Genomic DNA, 6692 nt, shown 5'->3' with positions numbered 1-6692 from the left:
CAAACATTTTTAAATCTATAAAGATATAAAAAAATCTTTAAATTCATTTCCCGCACATTGTCGTCAAATCATCTCCTTCTTTCATTTCTCTCTAATGAAAATCATCTCCGAACTCAAAAACCTAAATTTATTCAATCGATGAACTCAAATCTCTAAAAACTTTTTCAACAATAGTTAAACATAAAACCTTTTTATGGATAACAAACATTTTAAGATAATACAAAAACCTTAAAAGGTTCATTATCAATAAAAATGAATCTTAGGCATAACTATTGCTAAAAAAACTACGAAAGACTTGGAGTTCACACAATGAATATACAAGGTTTTGAAAGTATGGGTGATTTTCGTTGAAGAAAGATGAATGGAGGAGATAATTTGACAACAAAAGGCCGAAAATAAATTTAGAGATAATTGTGACAACTAGATTTGTGAATTTGTGACCTTGATCTTTTTTCCAAATCGTCCTATCATTTCTCTTAATATAATTGGTTCAAATATATATCAAAAGAATAAAAAAAAATATAAACTATGTGTAATAATGCAGAAAACAACCCAGGAGATACATAAAAGCAGAAAATAACCCAGATAGTCAGAAGAGTATTGTAGTAATCATGAAGTTCATACTAAAAATACTATTTTCATTCATCATAGGCAACAAAAACATAAACAGATCCTAAATGTCAATTAAAAGATTTAACCATTGACCAAATTGTAGAAAACAAAGAAGTCAAGATGAAAAACAAAGATTTATCATTTAGAGAGGATTTGAAAGGGGACTAAGTTTAGGCGAAGAAATTACAACAAACTAGACCAATTTAATCATCAGTCCCAACTTCATAAAATATCTACAAGCTTTCAAAGGATTAAGGATTAAGGATTTGAAAATGACCTTACTTATTCATCATGTGGATAGTGTGATAAGGTTTATCATGATTCCAAGATCATGGTTTTCCAGTTCTCTTCTCTAGAATTTGTGTTCTTGGGTAGTTGAAGTTCAATAGAAGAAAAAATGTTAAAAGAGACAAAGAACCAACTTTAAACAGAAGAATGGGTCATCAGATAGGAGCGAAAGACTATTTGAGATTAAATTAATCATAAAGATTTTTTCATCTGAACTATGCATTTACAATCATCATTTGACCCATCAACATAAATCTCTTTGAAACAGTAAAAAAATCAAATTTAAAATATAGAAATGTAATCCAGTTACATTGGAGCAGATCTCTATTGCTATATCAAGAGATTACTCAAGCAGAATGGAATCTTGCTATACGCACAAATAAAATCTTAAAAATCATTTTCCTGAGAATATCTTCAAGAAGAACTATGTGCAAAATCATCATCCAATCCCCAAGTAAAAATCCAAATGAAAACCAATAACAAAATTACAGAAAGCAGAAAACAACCAAGAGACTCAGAAGGAAGGCAGTATTGTAGTAATCATGAAGATCATACTGTAAATACTATTTTCATTCATCATAGGCAACAAAAACATAGATTTTACAGTTAAACCATAACAGGTAGCCTTTTTAATAAGATTGATCATTGCCCATACAGTAGAAAACAAAGAGAAATTAAGATAAAAACAAAGATTTGCCATTTAGAGACGATTCGAAATGGGACTCAGTTTATGGGTGGTGATATATCAGAATTGTCGTCAAGGCAAAGCCATTACGACGAACGAGACCAATTATGTAATCGTCATAGTCCCAACTTCATAAAAAATCTACAACCTTTCAAAGGATTAAAGGTAACAGCTTTAATTTAAAACAAATGGGGGAGATACCCTAATTAAAGATCAAAATTTATTGAATCAAGAAAAAAGATCGAAGAAATTATAAAATTGGCCTCATAGAGAAGATTAATGTATCAACAAATGTAAATTCAGACATATGCTTGTCAATTAAATAAATTTAATCATTGGCCATAGAATGAAAATGAATAAGGGACAAGAAATGGGAGAAGATGTGAGAAAGGACTCAGTAAACAGTAGATTTTCGTCAAGGAATATTAACCATTACGACGAACGAGACCTATTGTGATTAATCATCACAGTCCAATCTTCACGAGCATAAATAATACTTAGGCGAGAAGTGAGAAGATGATCTCTCTACTATTATCGATCGTGTATTTAGACATCAGGTATAGCGTGTTTATATAGGGAGTTCAAGATTAGGGTTTTCACCTTCTTTTTGCTAGGGTTTGTTTTCTTGGCTACTTGGGAATTTCCGGGTTTAACGGGCAAATAGATATGGCAAATTTTCGGGTTTAAAATTTCAACCGGATCCGAAATTGCCCAAAAAATCTGAAAAAGATGGGTACTTAATTTATCCGATTATTTTTACTCATTTAATTATTTTAATATATTTTTGAACATGTATTTTTTTAAGATGTTTTTATTAGTCGAACATAATTTAATCAATTTAATAAAATTTTAACTTTTTAACTTAATTTTAAAATATTTAATAATACATAAAAACACATCAATTTATATTAAATTTTAAAAATTATTTAATAAAATATTTAAATTATTATATTTATTAAAATAAAACAAACCGCCCTAAATTATAACCTATAAAAATAAATAATATTTATAAGAAAAACAAATATTAATATTAAAAATTAATATTTATAAAAAAAATAATGTTAATAATAAAAATTAATTCTCTGCTAATGGCTAATTATCTTTCTTTTACCTCTTCTTTTATTCCCTCTCATATCTCCATTTTTATTCAGTCATTTGATGGCATAGTTGAAGATAAAAAAAATTTAAAAATGTTGTATTACAAAAAAAATAATAATAAATGAAACTGAATCAAATGAAATCAATAATAAAAAAAAATAGAGACATTTAAAAAAAACGAATTGATTTTTTGGGTACCCGAAATCGAACCGTAACCAATCGGTTTCGACCCGAAATTACCCAAAACCGAAAAGCTAACAAATTACCCGAACCAATCGATTCGGTTCCTTCGAGTCCCCGACCCGTCGGGACTAAAATGACATGCTTATTCGCAAACCGCATAAATAGTCAAAGGAGAAATCTTCGTTATATCCACTTAATTTATTTATTTTATAATTAATATTTAAAAATCATTATAAATACTGAGATAAATACAAAATATAACTTCTTCATTCTTTTGTGCTTGTGCCGCAGTAAAACAAAAAATAAAAAGACGTCGTTTCAGCTACAAGAGAAGGACCTACAACGGTAGAGAATACATTTGGCTCTTGGAATTCAATCTATTAGTGGTTGGAACAACTTGAAAATTCAACCACTTCACCTACTTCACCTACTTCATTGTCCCAACCTTTTCTCGTATGTTTCATATTCTTTTATTGATTGGTTAATATGCCTAACAAGAAATAAGACTATAGTCTCATCTCTTAATTGTTAGATATCTTGTCTTGAAAAATAACAGAAATATATATATAAATTATGTTACAAATAGATGAAATAAATAAAATATATGAAAAACAATATCACCGAATAAATTATTGATTCGAGGCATGTGCTTAGCACATTTCCCTTAAAACAGTTCCACCGTCTCCCCATGTGCTAGAGCTTATCACAGATGGCTGTCTCCCAGGGTACAACGAATCTAGTAGTGATTCAGCACCGAAATCACTACACAACGAGCTTGATAAAGTACCTGAACTATCACCGGGTTTCAACGGAAAAATCGAACACAGAACTCGAAGAACACTCACAAAACAGGAAGAAGACTTTTGGAATTCTAGAGTGAGAAAGAATGAAAAATGAAGAGGTTGTTTTTGATTAGAGATGAGAGGTCTTATATTGTTGAAAGTTAAACCATTAAATAAAATCATCATTTGATCCAACGGTTGGCATTGTCTGCCTCTTCAATACCTTAACGTTTTTCTCTTCATTATAGAGTAATTGTTTGCCAAAACAATTAAGGCATTTACAATTCAATACTAACATTACATGGTTTTCCAATTTGTTAATAATAATATAAATTATCATAACAAATAATAATAATAATAACTAACTCATGTAAGTTACACTACAAATTAACAACATTTTGTTAATTGGTCATCAAGGCATTTTAGATCAATTAATTTAAATTAATTGATTTAAATTATACATTTGGATCAAATTTCACCCTTTAATTCACGTTTGAATTTCATGTGAATTTGATTTGATTTTATTATCCATATTCTAATTTCCATTCATTAATGGAATTTATAGAACTAGTTTAAAAATTCCAACAATCCCCCACATTAATGGAAATTGAAAGATTAACCCGGTGAAAAGTTCAACAGTTGAATTCTACATAGGATAGGTAGGTGTAACCCTTTGAACCTTCCCTTATGAAAGTATATAACTTTACTAGCCGATTAGTAGACTCGATGTCCTTGAACTATTCTGCCATTTGTGTAAACGATTACACACTTTCACATAAAATTCTCCCTGATACATGTCAAGCTCTCATGGTTGTGTCCATTTTGGCCATGGAACACGTGCCTGGTTCTGTGAGAGGGTCTAGAATTGAGCCGTGCAATTCTTTCGAAGCGGCCCCACTTCTCCCTCACATAGGTGATCTCTTTTCTCACAAAGAATCATTAAAAGCGATATGCTTATCCTCGTCAAAATATATATTGTTTCGTTATAGGATTAATCCTCAACAATAACTTTCCAAGTTAGTACAATTAGGTTGTCCCATTGAACCTAGTTCTTGGGATCTCCAGTCTGCATAGGTAGGGTTTTCCTTCATACCAACTTATAGTAGGCTGATGTCTCATAAGACTTCAAACTATCTCTCTATTCAATAATTTGATTAGTGGATCCACAGTGTTATCTTTGACTTACATAGTCAAATTTGATAACTCCATTAGAGAGTATAGTCTAATGACATTATGTCTAAGACGTGTATGTCTAGACTTGTCATTGACTCTAAGTTTATCTAATTTCAAATTATTATTACAATAATTAGAAATTTTTGATAATCTTGGAATCTTCTAATAAGAAGCATAGTCATTCGTACATGCTTACCATTTAAACATTTTTTTTTTATGAAAATATTGTTTACTTGGCTAACTAGTAGACAAAATGTCTTTGAACTATTCTGCCTTCGTGTAAACGATTATATATTTTACATAAAAATATTTTATTTTTCGACATAAGTCAAAAATATAGATTATAACGTTTAATCTATACATCATAAGTTTATTAGAAGATTTCCATACGTAGATTGCACTTCTAAGTGTAAACATATTCACTTTAAGACGTAAAGTCTTTCATTTAATAATATCAATATATCATTTGATAACAATATGATATTTCGTTTAGTGCAATTCATATCCTTTATGGATTTAACCATTTTTATCGTAATTTTTCAACGATAAAAATATCGTACAAAAGACACGTAATGAAATAATTTTCATTGTCTTCATGATATATATAATTGTCACATTCACTTTTTAATAAAAGTATGATCAAATTTTCATATCATTATTATAAAATTTGTTATAAGTCATATCAAGACTTTATAAACTTTCTTTTTCATTTATTTCATAAAATTCTTTTGAAGACATTGGTTCTTCAAAATTTTATGAAAATAATGTCAAAATATGACACGTTTCTTGATTTCAAAATCTAAAATATCGATTTGAACACCAACTCAGCAAATATAAACAAGACATTTTCTTGTTATTTTCTTTCTTTTTGTAAAGTTGCGCAACTTTATCTTTTATAGAGAACATATTTCTCTAACAATAAATTATCTTTTTATTTATCATAATATACACAATTATTTTTGTGTTATAATCAATAAAAATATTTGCCCCCACATTCGTGTTGGTACCCTTGTTTAAATCACACACTTATATGATTTAAATCAATGATTTTCTAATCAAGAAATTGTCACACAATTCTTTTACAAATTTCTTTTGTTATACTTATCATACAATGAATAAGATAACTATATCATAAATATTTAATTGAATAAAATATAATTTCTATACAAGAGATTAGAATATTTATTCATATATAAATCATTCTTCACATAATCTCTCCATAAGAAATTAAAATATTTAATCAATTAAAATATTTATTTCAACACTTAATTTCTATAAAAGAAATTAGAATATTTAATCAAATAAATATTCACCATATCACATAATTTCTACAAAAGAAATCAGAATATTTCAAGCATCTTTGACCGAAGTCGCTCAAATATTTATTTTCGGTTGCACGTTTGCATCCCATAATATCGGCACGTTTGCCACATTATTCTCAAATGAAACAAGACTTTCCTTGTAATTATTTGATTTCAAAATTATCAAATTAAATTAAGTAAGTCTTAATGATGCGTTGAACAATGTATATCAAATATATTATATTAAACCAAAATTAATATATCCATATATATGATATTGTATATTATTGCTTCATGAATTTTTGTCACCACAACAAAACAACTATAATATATATAGTCAATAACATAGAACGTAATCAAATAAATAATATGTCATATATTATTAAACAAATATATATACAATTTCATTTATCATTAAAAATACGTTTAAAAAATACATGATAATTAATTAGAATATTAATTATTACACTTAATTAGAATGTTGATCATTTATAATCGAATATAAAACTAACTAATTATAAAAATAAATATTCATGTCATCAATTATTCGTTTCTTAATTAATTAGATGA

The 6692-nt window shown here is 27.9% G+C and overlaps 2 non-coding genes and 1 pseudogene across 2 annotated transcripts; all 3 read right to left on the bottom strand.

The window, feature by feature from the left end:
• Positions 1-1047: 1047 nt before the first annotated feature.
• On the bottom strand, positions 1048-1145 carry LOC124916849. The gene has a single exon (XR_007096937.1). It is a non-coding gene; the product is annotated as a small nucleolar RNA snR60/Z15/Z230/Z193/J17 (small nucleolar RNA).
• Positions 1146-1619: 474 nt separating this feature from the next.
• On the bottom strand, positions 1620-1710 carry LOC124916863. Its single transcript, XR_007096949.1, has one exon. It is a non-coding gene; the product is annotated as a small nucleolar RNA Z43 (small nucleolar RNA).
• Positions 1711-1975: 265 nt separating this feature from the next.
• Positions 1976-2058, bottom strand: LOC124916876 (annotated as a pseudogene).
• Between the last annotated feature and the right edge of the window lie 4634 nt (positions 2059-6692).

Source organism: Impatiens glandulifera, chromosome 9 (assembly GCF_907164915.1).
Source record: "Impatiens glandulifera chromosome 9, dImpGla2.1, whole genome shotgun sequence".
Taxonomy (NCBI): Eukaryota; Viridiplantae; Streptophyta; class Magnoliopsida; order Ericales; family Balsaminaceae; genus Impatiens; species Impatiens glandulifera.
This window is presented reverse-complemented; position numbering and strand designations above follow the sequence as displayed.